Raw genomic sequence first — 12,213 nt, forward strand, 5'->3', positions numbered from 1 at the left:
ATGCAAAATTCTAATCTTTTGCCGGGATCTGACAGATAAGTCTGGGAGGAGGTGGAGAACTGGGGCATTCCTGAGGGTGTTTTTTTCTAGGACTCTGGAGGAGTCAGAAGGAAGAGTACTTGTCCCTAGCACGCACGCCCCCTATCCAGTTGGAAAGCACTTGCATCGCCAAGGAAGAACAGAGCAGGACTTTTGGCCAAGTCAGACCTGGTAGGAAATATAACTAGTTGCCCTTTCATCTCCTTTCTGATGATCAAACCACGCGCTTCATTTACGCAGACTTTGGGCATTTGAGGTAGTATGTAATTCTCATGTTCTGCAAAGATTTTGGTTACGTGGCAAACCCAGATGCTGACCGCTGCCGAAGTAGACCGGTCTGTTCGCTGGCGAGTTTTGTGACTTGCCAATTGGAAAAGCCCAGGAACCCCCATTCTCCGTTCGTAAGGAGGTGTGCCTTCTCCAAGATCCCACCCGCTGACCGCCTCTGGTATTAGCATTTTTTCATTCCTCAGTTTTCAGAACCCAAGTTGCAGCTCGCGAAGGTCGGCCCTTAGGCCGCCCCCTGACCCCGCCCACTCTGGCCCGGGTTCGGAGCCGTCTGGAGCAGGAGCCGGAGCGGGAGCCCGAGCCACAGCCGGAGCGCGAGCGGCTGCGGCCCCTTTAAGGAGCCTTTCTGCGGTAACCCGAGCCCGCAGTCCGGGCGGGCGCGGAGGGCCGCGGCAGCCTCCGCAACTGCTCCTCCAGGCGGCGGGAGCCCGCGGCTGCCCCGGCCCCCGCGGCACATCTGGAGGGGGTGGTTGTGGCCGGCGCGAGCCCTCCGACAGAGCTGGATCGCCGGGCGTCTGTAACCACCCGCTGCCCTCTCCCGGCCCGCGCGCGAGTCACCCGGGCACCCAGCACAGGTGACGGGGCGTGGACGGGGCTGGGGAGCGGGGCGGGCTCCTCCGCGCGCGGCCACCCCGCGCAGCCCCGCGCCCCCGGCCTAGCGCGGCAGAGGGCTCGGGTGCCCGGAGGCTGGGCGGGCGGCGGGCTCCAGCAGGTGTGAGAGCCCCGCGCAGCATCTTCCCGGCAAGGGGGCTCCGAGCAGATGGGGTCCCAGGCCCGCGGTCCCCGCGTCGCCCAGACGCCTTGCGTTCCCCGGGCTTCTCGCCGCCTGCGGGGTTCAGGCTGCTGAGTCTGCTCGGCGGCGCCTCCCGGGTCTTAGCTCAAAGGGGTGGGTGCTTTGGGCGTCCAGGGCGAGCTTTCTCGGTAGAGGCCCACACGTAGTTATTAGGTGCATCAAGTGGGTAAGTCTCCCAATCTCCCACCTCTCCCCTCCTAAGTAAAACAAGTACCCTTTAATACACCCATAGCAGTTCTCAAGTGGGTCCCATTTTTAGCCACCGCGTGCCGAGTCTAGTGGGAGAGGGACTGGGCACAGAGTCAGAGGGGGAAATTGGCTTCTATTTCCAGCTCTAGCATCGCGACCCAGGGCAAGTTGATTAAACTAACTCCTCGGTTTACCCAGCCATGAAGTGGGATCTGTAATGCTACCACAAGACGACAGCTAACCCTCTGTGAAAACACTTGGAGTTGTCCAAGTTCATGAAAGGGTCACCGTTTCCAGCATTTCCTTAGTGGTACACTCAGCTGGGTGTTAGTGTGGTGCACTTTTTTGTTGTTTTGTTTTAAATGATGAAGTTGTTTCTTAAGAGTGACTGTGGTGATTTAAGTGAATCTGATACAAGTTTGGGAGCAAGATGGAAGAGTTGTGTGGATGTTAGGTGTTGATGTGTGAAGCAGGAGAAAAGCTGTTATTTTGGCAAAACTTAAGGAACTCTAGAAGAGTTGACATGGATTGTGTATGCTTTTAGTGAGATACTGCTATGTGGGTAGTGGGTATAAATTGGAATGCAGCTAGATCTTTGTGTAGCTAGTTAAGGTAACAGAGAATCTCAGTTCCTTTTTTAGTGTGCTATCTATGAAGTAGAGAATTTCTTTTCATTTTTCCTTTAGTTGTATGGGTGAAATTAAATTAGAAAAGTGTACTCCTGCTACGCTAGAAATTTGAAGGAACAGCTGAAGAGCCCATGGATGTGATATTATTTCCAGTCTTCTGTACCAACAAATAAACCAGAGGCTGATGCATATATGTGTTTAAAAAAAATTTTTTTTTAATTTTAGTCAGTCAAAATAGTTCACCTGGATAGCGTCCTGTTTTGCCACACATGCCATACAGGCGCCAGCCCTGCCCCCATTGCATTGAAAGCAGCTGTGGTTCTGTGGTCTCTTTCAATTCTCTCTTTTTCTTTCTATCTTTTTTAAAATCTCAGTCTCAATTTGAAAGGTCATCCTGGAGTTGTGAACCCCTGATAATAACAGCCTCACCACCACCAAAACAAAATATTTCATATGAGATAGAATTTCATATGAGAGAGAAAGGGAAGCAAGAGCTCCTCTCTGGTACATGCAGAGCAAGGGACACCAGCTAGAAGTTCCAGGCATAACAGTTTTACACTCTACCAGTTGAAGTATTTCTTTGACCTCGGGAGGCTAATGCATTTTAGGGTGCTTCTTTCCTTATTATTTTACTTGTTTATTTATTTTCCTCTAGAGCAGTTTTGGACTGGACCTGAGGCCTCAGAGCCTCAGGCATCAAAGTTTTTTTTTGCATAACCTTTAGGCTATTCCTCACCCAGGGGTGCTTCTTTCTTAGGTCTGCAAGACCTTTAGCTCCATTACATCTAAGTTTGAGTCTTTATTGTGTAATCTTGCATGAGTTTTATCTATTTAGAGCAGGGTTCCACACACTTACCTGCTCAGTCAGTCATAGTTATTTAAATTACTAGCTTTCTGTTCCAATTCCTTTCCCTTTTACATTTTTTTTTGCCTTTTGGGGAAAAAAAATAATGTCTCTTTTACAAGTAAAATTGTATACTTGAAAGTGCTTAAGAATGGGGATGGTTGGGTGGGGGAGATAGCATAATGGTTATATATGCAAACAGACTCCCATACCTGAGGCTTGAAGGTTCCAGGTTCAATCCCCTGCACCACCATAAACCAGAGCTGAGCCAGTGCTGTGGTAAAAAAGAAAGAGTGGTGATGGCCATGGGGCTGAAAGTTTATAGCAAATTTCAAAGATTTTTTTCTTTTCTTTTTTTTAAATTTTTTAATATCTTTATTTATTGTATAGAGACAGCCAGAAATTGAGAGGGAAAGGGGAAATAGTGAGGGGGAGTGACAAAAACATCTACAGCCCTGATTCACCACTTGCAAAGCTTTCCCCCTGCAGGTGGGGACCGGGGCCTTGAACCTGGGTCCTTGTGCATTGTAACACATGTACTCAACCAGGTGCGCCACCACCTGACCCCCCAAAAAAGACTTTTTCTTTTTTTCAAGTAGACCCTGGAGTAAGAGTTGGCCTATTATTTATTTTACTTCCTTTTCTGAAGTTCCCAATAACTTGACCATGAGGTAAGTGGAGGTTTTGGGAGCAGGGAACCATCAGAACTAGACCTTGTGAGCAGGGAACTTCAGAAATCTAATTAATACTAGACTAAGCTTTCCCAATAAAGGAATGGGGAAGAGGAAGTGATGAATTAGGGTTTGGAAGTCTCTCCCAAGAACCAGATTACCTGAAGAGTTGTGGATCACCAGCTGTGTTGCAGAAAAGGAATAGTGCAACTGGAATGTGTTCTAGGTGTGTCAGCCTTTCCTTTTCAGAGTGTTTCTGTTCCCTCAGAGTTTAGGGCAACTGTCCCATTGTTCTCAGTCCTGTTCACTCCTTTCTTTGGCAATCTAAAGGAGTCCCAGCTTCTGTGTTCCCCCTCAGAGCTGGCCTTCTAAATATGAGAGGGTCAGTGTACTTGATAACAAACTTCCAGAGTTCTTTCCCCACACCCTTCATAATAAATTAATGTCCCATCTTATACATATTAAGAATTGACTTAGCTTCAGGGTCTCTTAGAAGATTAAAGTGGGATTCTCAGTGTAGTTGAGAAAAAGTAAACTTGAGTCTTCAGGCAGATATTGCAAATTAGTTTTCCTATGGAGGAAGATAATGAATTGTCTGGGTAAGAACTGCTGGCGATTGGGCAAGGGAGGGCAGGACTAGGGGTGGAACTGTTCCAGATAGCTTGTGCCCTTGTCTTTGAAAGATGAAAGGATATCACCAAACTCTTGCAATCATCTTTTATTTTACTCCTCCCATTTTCTTGCGAGTGCAAGAAGATAGCACTGTGGGGGTGGAGTAACCATCTGTTCTCAAGGAAGGGCATTGGTATTGGGCATTGGATAATGAGGTTAATTTTTTTTTATTTTCAAACAAATTTATTTTTATCAAATAAAATATTAAACATAATCCCAACATACAAAACACAAGAACGGCTGCACTGATCTGATTGGAGGTGGGAGTTCAATGTTCACGGCCTGACCCCTTTGCCTTCTGACAGGGCGGCCTCTGAGCATGTCCGTAGAACCTTTTTATTAGTGACATTTGGGTTTTACTGGATGAACCACTGAAGAGTCACGTGGCTCAGGGACGATGGATGAGCTTCCAGAGCCCTGCTGCAAACCCAGGAGTCCCTTGTCCCAGGCCAGTGGGCCTTCCCACCCACAACTGCTGTCCCAGGAAGTAGGATCAGAACTGCTGGCAAGCGCCTGGGCCAGAGGGCATGTTTATACTATATCAGCAACTTCTGATCTGCAGAAAAGCTCAAATTATTGTCTATCCAAAGTTGACTATGCTCGGGCCTGTGGACTGCTGAGGTCCCAGTGACCTCAGAATGCATTGTACTTGATCCAGACCTTCTTGGACTTGATGTTTATGCTCTTCTACACTTCAGCTGTGATGTGGTCTGCTTTGGTGACCCCGCTGAAGTCGAACGTAGTGATGCGGGGCAGAGTGCACAACACATATTGCCTGTATCCCTTCTCTTCCTCTATGGGGTTGCCATGGAGTGTGAGGTTTCAGAGCCGAGGCGGTACAGCCAGCTTATTCACCTCTCCCAGGCGCTGGATGAGGATCGATGAAGTCGTTGAAGGACAAGTCAATCCAGGCCAGGTTCTCTGGATGCTCCAGCAGTTGTGACATTACAGTGTTGAAGTCTCTCAGGTCATTGAGGACATTGCTGTTCAGCCACAGACTGGGTCAGTGACTTGCCCGACTTCGAGTGCCTTAGTGGGCGAAGCCCTGTCCTTGGCTCTTCGCTTACTAGGTCCGTAATCACTTCCCCAGCAGCCTCCTGCGTGCCACTACCTCAGTGTTACTCAGCGTAACTCCATGGCAACTCAGGAGGTTAATTTTGTAAGAAAATCTAAGGGGTATTTCAGGAGTAACTTTGCTAAGTTTTTTATCTTTTTTTATAATGACGATTGGCATTACCCCATTTACTTAAGTTTGGACAGTGATTTTCTTTTAAAATATTTATTTTGATACAATAGAAAGAAATTGAGGGGGGAGACAGTGAAGAGGGAAGAGAGACACCTACAGCACTGCTTCAGCACTGATGAAGCTTCCCCCCTTATAGGTGGGGACTAGGGGTTTATGCATGATAATGCGTGTGCTCAACTGGGTACACCACCACCCAGTTCCAAGTGAGGTTTTTTTTTTCCTTGTTGGAGATGAAAACTAACCTTAAAAAAAAAAAAAGGAGTCTTACTACTGCTCTGTGGCTTTATTCTTAGGGGTTTCACAGTAGTCAGATGTGTTGCAAACAGATCCTAGATCTGAAAAGGTAGAAAGAACAATGAAGGAAGTGTGTGTTCCTGTGTATGTACCCAGAACATTGGTCTGTTCAAGGAGAAAGCAAACTTCTGAAAACACAAAGCAAACACAAGAAGGAGCTTATAACACACACACACACACACACACACACACCCACACACACACACACACAGTCTCACTAGTTACCACATTGCTTTCTTTCAGTCCACTTTTTGGAAACAGTTTGTTTAATGAATAGGTAAATGAGGCTGGAAGGATTATAGAATTGATAGTGAGCTAGCTGGACCCCTATCAGCAGAAGCAGACAGGAATCTGAGAATTTATCTGGTGTCTCATGGGTGCAGAGCTCACATTTATGAAAGGCAGATGGATAGGCAGATGGAAAAGAAGGGGGGGATTTCGACCACTTCATAGTAAAAACAGTTGGTTTCAAGGGAAAATAAATTGTGGAAGGAGTAAACTTGGATTTGAAAGGCCTGGAACTTGGATTAGAGTAGTAGATTTCTCTCTATAGGTTAGATAAGGCAGATTAATCCAGAACTAAGTGGTTGGTTTATTTAGGTCATTTCGCTTTCATCAGCTGGGACTAGGGGAGTGGGGAAAGGGACTCTTCTTCGAGCTCACATCTTCCTTCTATCTTTGAGAAGTTTATGCAGAAGAAGTGGATAATAAATGTTGTTTCAAAACCTCATTTGCTGAGAAAACCTATTAGGAAGCTGACTGCCTCACAGAGAATTGGGAAACTATTCTCATTGCATCTTATAAAAGGACTAGATTGTCAAGACTTCTTCAGACATCTATTTTAAGACATCTATTTGTCTACAATCAAATTAGAATCATTATCTTACAGTCTTGGGGAGTGAGTGAGGCAGCAACCCAGCAAGCTTGAGCTGATTCTAGTATGTGTGTCCTCAGCTTAACCTAGGGCAGAGTCAACTAGTAACCCTTTCATTTCCTTTTCATAACAATTAACATCTAACTCCAACATCTCACATCCTTAGACCAGTGGGCAAGTACAACAAAGCCCAGAGGAAAATGCACACAGGTTTCAGAGTTCACCAGGTTGCTTGGCTACTGTTTGCTTTTATCCTCCACATTCTGACCTAGTTAGACCCTCCCTTTGGCCCATCCCTTCCTTGTCTGATTTTCTTATCTTAGTTGATATGTTCACAGTATTTGACTTTACCTCGCTCTGTGATGCTTCCAGTCTTGCTTTCCCTGAGCCCTAAACTTACTGTGTCTGCCTATTCTCATGGAGCCCCCATTTGGATCACCTGTGCTGTGTATATTCACTGTACTCTGCTTTAGTTACCCTGGATGTATCTATACACCAGGGAGGTAATATATTGATTGTGGTTTAACTTTGGAATTTTGGGGACATGGCGAAATTATCTTGGTCAAGTTAACTTTCATTTTTTCTACAACTAGATTTAAAACTCCCCATAAAATTATAATTTTAACGCATGAAGCTTCCCCCCCCCCCTTATTTACTGTGTATCTAGTGGAATAGTAAGGAAGAGGGAATTTTTATTTGGTAAAAATTCTAAATCAAATTGCAAAAGAGTTTAAAAGTATTTCCTGTTAGGAATATAATTCCCTGAACTACTCTTGCCCAATTATAACATATTTTGTATTTTCTAATACATTTAAAAATATTGAGATAATTATGAACTTAATTTGTTACATAATTTATTGTTATTGTTAGATTTATTTATTTATTTTTATCAGAATACTGCTTGACTCTGGCTTATTGTGGTTCTAGGGATTGAACCTGGGATCTTTGGTGCCTCAAGCAGAACAGACTTTGTGAAACATTATGCTGCCTCCTCAGTCCTTTCACTGATTTTTTAAGAAATAAAAAAAAGTCTGTTTCAATTGAGAAAGAGCTTTGCCTTTTCATACTTTTGCAACCTGTGTGAGTGTTGCTAGATAAATCTATTTTTTAAAAAAATAGACTTTGAGGAAGAATTCAGGAATTTAAGAGAAAGGGTGTAGGGTGGGATGGGGCTGAACACCCCAGAATAATGCTTAGCTTCCCAAAGACAGCCTGTTGGATATTTGGCATATCCCACTATAGACTCAGAAATAATCCCTTAGAAACTAGGAGGCCTTTTGAGGATTTGAATTTTTTTAGTTTCAAGACTTTCAGTGTTTGATTTTAATTACAGGAATGAAACTGTCTTTTTTTTTCTTTATTTTTTAATCTTTATTTATTTATTGGATAAAGACAGCCGGAAGTCGAGAGGTAAGGGGGGGTGATAGCAAGGAATAGAAACAGAGAGATACCCACAATACTGCTTCACCATTCTCAAAGCTTTCCCCCTGTAGGTAGGGACCATGGGCTGGAACATGGGTCCTTGCTTAGTGTGACATGTGTGCTCAACCAGTTGTGCCACCTCTTGGCCTCAAAACTCTGTCTTTATGGGTGGGTAAAGTGCTGGGCTCTCAAGCTTCAGATACTGAGTTTGATCCTGAGCACTGCATATGCTAGAGTGATACTGACATTCTCTCTCTGCCTCTTACTCAGAAATATATCTCAAAAACAGTCAAACAGACCTTTCCAAAATGATTGCAAATAGTCAATGTGCAAGAGAGTCAAAGTTTACTTCTCTCCCCAACTCTTTTACCTTTCCTGACTTTATGCCCCAGTGCAACAAATCACAGGTTTAGGGAAGTACCCCTTCAGTCCTTTTTCTGTCAAATGCCTAAATGTTCCTAGGTACTTATTTATGAAGGATTATTTCACAGCTTACTTTTTTCTTACTTTGTTTTAAGTAGAGGCACATTCTGTAGCATCCTTGACTATTCATTACATTTATGGTAAATTTATTTTTATTGGGGAATTAATGTTTTACAGTTAACAGTAAACACAATAGTTTGTACATGCATAACATTTCCCAGTTTTCCATAACAATACAACCCCCACTAGATCCTCTGCCATCTTTTTTAGGACCTGAAACCTCCCCCAGAGTCTTTTACTTTGGTGCAATAGACCATCTCCAGTCCGGGTTCTGCTTAGTGTTTTCTCTTCTGATTTTGTTTTTCAACTTCAGCCTGTGAGTAAGATCATCCCATATTCATCCTTCTGTTTCTGACTTATTTCACTTAACATGATTTCTTCAAGCTCCATCCAAGATGGGCTGAAAACGGTGAAGTCACCATCTTTAATAGTTTATTATCTAGAGAAGAGGGATTGGGCATATACAGTAGCAATAATATCTACTGTTTCCTTATACCCAACTGTTTCCCAAAATGATTTGAGATGACTTACAAAGATGCATATAATGTGAAAGTAAATTTAAAGTAAGAAAGGAAAATAGGATAAAGGTCTAAGTGATGTTGGTTCATCTTTTATATATTTATATATTTTATTTTTGAGAGGAATGCAGAGAGAAACACCAGAGCACTGCCCAGCTCTGGCTTATAGTGGTTAAGGGGGATTGAACCTGGGACTTCAGAGCCTCAGGCATGAGAGTCTCTTTTCATAACCATTATGCTATCTACCCCCGCCCTGTTCATCTTCTTTGAAGTACTGTTTTCCTCTATCTGGAAGCTTTATCTGTAAACTTGCCAGCAGCCAAAGATAAGAGGCAGTCAACAAGTTTCAGTGTGTCTAAAAGGGAGAGCAGAACAGAGAGGTCCATCTGTTCCTGATTCAAAGAGATAGAAGCACTACATTTGCAGAAATTAGAGAACAATACTACATTTGCAATGACCCACATTTGCAGTAATAGTCTTATTATCATATAATAAAGCCTCATGTCCTTGCTTTTTGCTACCATTTCATATCATGTTCCTGCACACTAGTCAGGCATGTCCAGTAGAAGGTTAACAGGGTGAGGTGTAAATTCATGGGTTTAGTCCAGAAATAACTGGGCTGTAAAGGGACACATGCTATTGGAAACAACAGTTTGATACATTTCCACAAGGTGGAAATTTGCAGTTTTTGTAGGATTAGTAAGTAGACCCCATGTGCACAAGAGTAATAGACTGATGACTTACAAAGTAAGAAGAGTGTTGTAAGGCATCAGTGTGCTAGAACTAATAATAATGACAACAACATAGTTTTTCTTTATTTAAAGAAAGATCAAGACTGTTGTTCATGCAAGAAGGATGGTACTTGCTAATATCAATTAAGGCCAAGTTAGAAAGATTCAGAGCCACCATTGCAAAAAGCTCTGAGAACATCTACAGTATAAAATTGGTAATAAATTGTAGCCACCTGTATCAGAGCTTCCATGACCATGTTCACTTGCTTTGCCTAAGTAGCATTGCCTCAGAACAATCTGCATTACCAAATCTTTGGAAACTTGTCCTGAATTAAAAAATGAGGTTTGTAATGAATAATAAATCTGAGGACACCTAAACCACATTTGATCTGTCTTGCACACCATCTCACCAACTTGCAAAATGGATTCAAAGAAACGTATTACTATTTTTATCTTTTTTTTTTTTTTTACTGTCTGGTAATAAACTGAATACTGAATCAGGTAGATTATTGGAACCCACGTAGGCAAGGACAACTTTATAGGAAGAGATCAGAAGAGAAATCATCTCAGTAACCTTTGGGTAACACAATTAAAGGTCATTATTTTCTAAAATCATAATCAGTGTATTTTATTGAGATAAAAACTTTAGTAATGTAAGTAGACATAACCAAATGCATAAAGATTCTCATTTCATTATTTAACATTTTACTGGGGGTCTTTTACACATAGGCACAACCTCTCATCTCCCCTTGATTGATGTCTAGGAAACACAACAGGACCCCAGTGTCCCTTCACCTTTACCTTTCCCCTTCTTCCCCAGAGTCCTTTGCTTTGGAACAATATGCCACCTCCAGCAAGTTTCGCCTTCTGTTTTCCCTTACTGTTACTTGTTCTTAAGTTCTGTCTATAAGTGGGATCATTGGTATTGGTTTTTCTCTTTCTGGTCTCTCACACTCAACATGATGCCTTCAAGTTCTGACCATGATATTGCAAAGGAGATGACCCTATCGTTTTTTTGTTTGTTTGTTTGTTTTGTTTTTTAACTAGAGCACTGCTCAGCCCTGGCTTATGGCAGTGCAGAGGATTGAGCCTGGGGCTTTGGAACCTCAGGCATTAGAAATTTTTATTGCATAACCATGTTGCTATCTACCCCTGACCTACCCTATCATTTTTAACAGCCACATAGCACTCCATTGTGTATATGTACCACGCCTTCCTTAGCCATTCATATGTTGTTGGACATCTCAATTGCTTCTAAGTTTAGGCTCTTACAAACTGTGCTACTATGAATTGGTGTGCATAGGTCTTTTCAGATGGTTTTTTTAAAATAACAAATAATTTTTAATTATCTTTATTTTGTTGTTATTGGTGTTGTTATTGCTGTTCTTGGCTAGGACAGAAAGAAATTGAGAGAGGAGGGGAAGACAGAAGGCGGAGAAAGATAGAAGCCTCCCCTCAGCAGGTGGGGAGCCTGGGGCTCGAACGGGGATGCTTGTGCCAGTCCTTGGGCTTCTCACCATGTGTGCTTAGCCCGTGCACTACCGCCCAGACCCGCCTCCCCCACCATAGGTGCTTTTGATTTTCCTGGCCAAGTCTCTGGGAGAGAGATTGCTGGGTCATAAGGTAGGTCATTCTTAGAGGTCTCATGAGTCTTCAAATTCTTTTCCATAGGGATTGGACCACCTTATTTTCCTACCAGCAATGTAAGAGAGTCCCTTTCCCCCCACAGGAAAAGCCATTTAAATAATTTAGAAACTTATTGCATGTCTTCTCCAGTATACAGTCAATACCCCAGTCAGCTCATAGAGGAAAAATACTCAGGGCTCCTAGATTAAGGTTAAAAGGAAGAACAGGGATCACATTGCTCCAGATACAGAATATCCTATCCACCTTTGATTTAGTGTCATTGGAGAGAGCGATGTAACATTTCTTAGTTAGAAAGGGTGGTAATAATAAGTACTGTTCTTAATAATAGTGGTTTGAATAGCACACCACTGCAAAACCTAGTGATGATTACTTTTCCTGACTCTGTGAACTGACTTGGCAATTAACTCTTGGTCATAGTCGGTAGTTGCATTCAATCTCAGTCAACCAGCTGAGATGGGAAACAGAAGAAGCCTTGCTAGCATGGCTGGCAGTTGACTTTGAGTAGTGCCTGCTCGTGGCTTCTTGTCCTCCAGTACTTTAGACAGGTTTATTTATGTGGTACTGTCTCAGGGCAGGGTTCCAAGAGAGTGAAAGGTCTAATTAGACTCCCAAACCCTCATGGCCTCTCTTCTATTATATCCTATTTGTCAGCAGTTGCCATGTTTGGCCCACATTGATGGGAGCAGAAATTCCCTCCCCCACCCCACATGTCAGATCAGATTGCAAAATAATTTATGGTTGGGGCCAGAAGATAGTTTATCTAATGTGGCGCACCTGATTGCTGTATGCTGAACCCATGTTTGAGTCTGGTATTAGGGGAACCTCAGCACTATAATATTTCTCTCTTTCAGTAAAACTGATGAAGAAAAGGAA

General features: G+C 43.1%; 1 protein-coding gene across 6 annotated transcripts in view; it reads left to right on the forward strand.

Moving 5' to 3' along the window:
• Positions 1-12,213, forward strand: part of TLCD4 (TLC domain containing 4) — a 133,102-nt gene that overhangs the window by 33,944 nt on the left and 86,945 nt on the right. Inside the window, exon 1 of one of the 6 annotated variants that reach the window (XM_060202116.1) lies at positions 91-210. The exons of 2 other annotated variants lie outside the window; for them this stretch is intronic. The gene's annotated coding sequence lies outside the window, so the exon portion shown is untranslated. Of the gene's footprint in view, positions 1-90; positions 211-347; positions 488-570; positions 903-994; positions 1,287-12,213 lie in introns of those variants that run through there. 3 more of the 6 variants (XM_060202118.1, XM_007534005.3, XM_016192903.2) reach the window with 3 other exon arrangements.

This window comes from Erinaceus europaeus, chromosome 11, assembly GCF_950295315.1.
Source record: "Erinaceus europaeus chromosome 11, mEriEur2.1, whole genome shotgun sequence".
In the NCBI taxonomy this organism is placed as follows: domain Eukaryota; kingdom Metazoa; phylum Chordata; class Mammalia; order Eulipotyphla; family Erinaceidae; genus Erinaceus; species Erinaceus europaeus.